The sequence below is a fragment of the Alexandromys fortis genome, unplaced genomic scaffold (assembly GCF_014885135.2).
Source record: "Alexandromys fortis isolate MF-2015 unplaced genomic scaffold, M_Fortis_MF-2015_v1.1 scaffold_109, whole genome shotgun sequence".
Classification (NCBI taxonomy): Eukaryota; Metazoa; Chordata; class Mammalia; order Rodentia; family Cricetidae; genus Alexandromys; species Alexandromys fortis.
In genome coordinates, this window is record NW_026068005.1 from 4,537,584 (window position 1) to 4,541,319 (window position 3,736).

Sequence of the window (3,736 nt, forward strand, 5' to 3'; positions counted from 1 at the left end):
GAGAGAGAGAGAGAGAGAGAGAGAGAGAGAGAGAGAGAGAGAGAGAGAGAGAGAGAGAGAGAGCCCTGTGCGTGAACCTTATGATCCCACCAGTTGCCCTGTTCTCACTGATGAGTTTGAGATGTGTGGCAATGGCAGGCCTCTAGACTTCTCTTGCCACTTCTTTGCTACAAAGTGAACCCTGGAGGGCACCAAGAAGGGCCACAAGCTCCACATGCACTATGTTAGGCTATGCAAATATATCCCCACTGCTTGTTTCTACGCTGACAGTGTTCCCCTAGTGCATTCGTGACTAACTCCTGGTCACCTTGTAAGAGAAAGATGGGGGCAACAGCCTCCTCAACGAGAAGCGGAAGCTATATGTGAAGAAAGTCTATGAAAATGAAAGGCATCAGGAGTCCAGAGACGTCTGTCCTATGGAACTGCTGGCCCGAGAGTTTGAGAAGAATTACAACACAAACATCTTCTCGTGCACTAGCACTTTTGCCAGCTGTACCAGCACCCCATTGATCGGCATCTGTACCACCCTGAGCCGACCCCACTGCATGCTCTCCTCATCCCCATGGAACACTGTACCATAAGCTTCTTCTAAACCTATGACCTCCACAACAATGAGTACTTTGCATGGGATGAATAGGTCAGCTAGAGGAAATCAAGGAGCAGGACATTGACAAGGATTTGCTGATCTAAGTTCACTCTTTCTGCAGCCAAAGCTTTTCAGTCTCTGATGTTCTTCTTTCCATCTCCCCCTCCTTGTTTAAAATCTTTAGATGGTTGGCTGTTCTGCTAGGGGATACCGTGCTAATGTAGATTAAACTGAACAAATTAACAGTACTTTAAAAAAGAGGGGGTATAATCCAACTCACGGTATTTTCCGGCTCAACTCCAATCTGAGGCTAGGGCCCATTTATGCCCCCCTTGTTGTCCCTTGTACTATCCAGTGTCTCACTGACTGTGTTGGAGATGGAGGTGTGCAAACTTGCCTAATACAAGTATATTTATCTTTTTTTCTTTTATTTTTCCCCACTTGACTTTAACAGATACCTTCTCAGACACTGTGGTATTTTTGGTTTTGTTTTTATTTTTCTTCTGGCTGTGAGCTACCTGAGGTTTTCTATTAGTGGTTTAGGGCTAAGCAAAGGGAAGCTAAAGACATAGATACAAAATGTGGCAAGGGTTCTCTGAGAGACTTAAGGACTGATCAGTCAGTACCTGGATAGCAAGTCTTGGTAGCATAGGTCAATAGCTGAGAGAATATTCCACAGCTCTTATGGAAATGTGCAGATTCCCAGCAACTGCTATGCCCAGAACTTGCTATCTTCTTCATGCTTCAGACAGTTTATTTCCATATTTAATTCTTGGTTCAAAGTTTGGCAAGCGACAACCATGGGTGAACCACAACACCCGTGGGATTCTCCTATTCAACCGCTCGTGGGATTTCAGATCTTTCCATAGGGACTCTAGGCACTGGAAGACTGTTTAAGGCAAGTGAGACTCAAGAGGAAGACAAGGAAAGTTGTAAAGTAGAGAGAGTTAAACTGCTCTGTTGTTTTTTTTTTTTTTTTCACATTTGGAAGGCTGTCAAAGTTTTAACATATCTGTCCCTCCACCCCCTTTAAATCTTCTACTCATGCAGAGAAACTTTAGTCAAGGGAATGGTCAGATCTCACAGGCTGACCACTTGTTCACCTCCAAGCATTTCACAAAAAGCTTCTTCTCATTAATCATGTGAGGTCTCACAGTGACCTGAAGAGTTTGACAGATCTTCCACAATAAAAAGTAATTACCTGGGAAACAGAAGACTAAAAATTCATGATCATTTATTTATGTTAAACAAGTGAATTTAAAAGAAATATTATTTTTCAGCTGGGTGTCATTTTTAATGGAATATTATTAGAAATGTTGGCTAATTTTACAAACAACTAACATTTATTTCAGTCTACGATAAGTATAGAAAACAATAATTATAGCAAGGCAGGGTATACACACTTGTGTTATCAGTACTTGGGAGGCTGAAGCAGGACTGATAATTTGAATTTGAGGGTATGATGGTCTGTATAGCAAAACTGTTTTACACACACACAGTAAAAAACAAAAATCAATGACAAAACAATAAAAAATCATGTTAATAATGCTAATATCCAGTTTATGTGTTTCCTCAATCTTGCGCTACACAATGTTCCAACACTCAGTTGAAAGATCACTTTTTGTCTTGCATGCCAGTTTCCAAACATGTTAAAATGTCTTCTGCTATTAGGTAGCAGTAGTAACATTTCCCCTTTAAAAGATCAAGCCAATTTCCCTTTCATTTCACATGTAAGTTCTTAAAGTGTGTATATTAATGACAAACAGTGTGCCCTGCCTCTTTCATTGTTCCTGGCTTGGTCTTTCCGAACGTCTTTCTCTTCCATCTTTTTCCTTCTCCTCTAAAAATTTAATGCTTTGTTTCCTAATGAGTTTGCTTTCAATTTCTATCTCTTATCTTGCATTGAAATGCTTTTGTCTCTAAATATTCACATACTACTCTTATCAATAAGCTTGTAATGTTTATACTTGCTTCAAAATTGTAATACAATACAAATATTAAAATTCAGGAGTCCTGTGAAGGAATTTAGATAATAGTCTTCTTAGATAAGGTGTTTGCCAAAATAAATTAAAAATCACAACAATTTTCATGGTCACCATTGCATCAACTTTCTAATAGATAATTAGATTAATGTGGCCTTCACTTTGTATTTTTTTGCTTCATTTTGATTTAATTATATGTAAATTGTAAGATTTTCACATTTCATATATCAAAATATTCATTGAAGTGAAAATATACATGAAAAACTATATTGTACTTCATCGTGAATAACAGCTACTCAGTATTCAAATAAGTTGGAAATTAAGAGGAAAGTGTGTATTATTACCATGGGCAAAGCACATGAACTTCATAGAGTTTCTGTAGTGTCTGGAAAGAAAAAAAGAGCTGTCTTAGGATGACCTTGGATTCTGTTGCCTCTACCTCCTAAGTGTTTGGATTACATGCTTGAACCATTTTGCTAGGTTTATTCAGTCGTGGGAAAAGACTCAAGGCTTTCTGTGCATTAGAGACATGTTCTACTAGGGAGCTCTTTCCCCAGCTCTGATTAAGCACTTCTATAGGCCAATCCTATTTCGTTGACTCAACAAGAAGAATATTTTGTGGAAACTTGGAAAATCTAAAGGACTAAACTATCATTTTATGTTTATTATTGTTTTCTTTATTAAGAGAGCTGGGGTTGCTAGTGTTTGATAGGCAAGTGCTCTTCTATTGAAATTTCCCCCTATGCTGTCCACTGAAGAGCTGAACACTCATCTTCAACGAGCTTTTTAGGGAGTTCCTGGCATGAAGTTTCTGATTGCTATCTACACAGGCAGTTTCTTAGAAGAGTGATGTCTGCTATCTGGAAGCACTGAAGAAAAATCCTGGGGATATAGAATATTTCTTGAACTGTAAATAGCTTGAGTTTGTAGCATATGGTTTACAGCCATTATTTCTTCAGTGGAGGGTCTGTTTTCTCTCTCTTAACTCTGGCTTTCCTGTCTTACACATGTATGTTGATTTTTGTTCCCTTCACTATTTCCCTAGTATTATAATTAGCCATAGACAACATAGTATTTTAAAGTCTTTTATAAATGTCAAAGCATAAATACCTGGGCAACTGTTTTAAACATCCTATGTGGAAAAAGCTTTGTTTTATTTATTTTTTTT

General features: G+C 38.2%; 1 protein-coding gene and 1 pseudogene across 1 annotated transcript in view; both read left to right on the forward strand.

Moving 5' to 3' along the window:
- Window positions 1-3,736, forward strand: part of Dpp10 (dipeptidyl peptidase like 10) — a 714,980-nt gene that overhangs the window by 230,154 nt on the left and 481,090 nt on the right. The window lies entirely within an intron of this gene.
- LOC126513224 (SPARC-like) lies at window positions 62-690 on the forward strand (annotated as a pseudogene).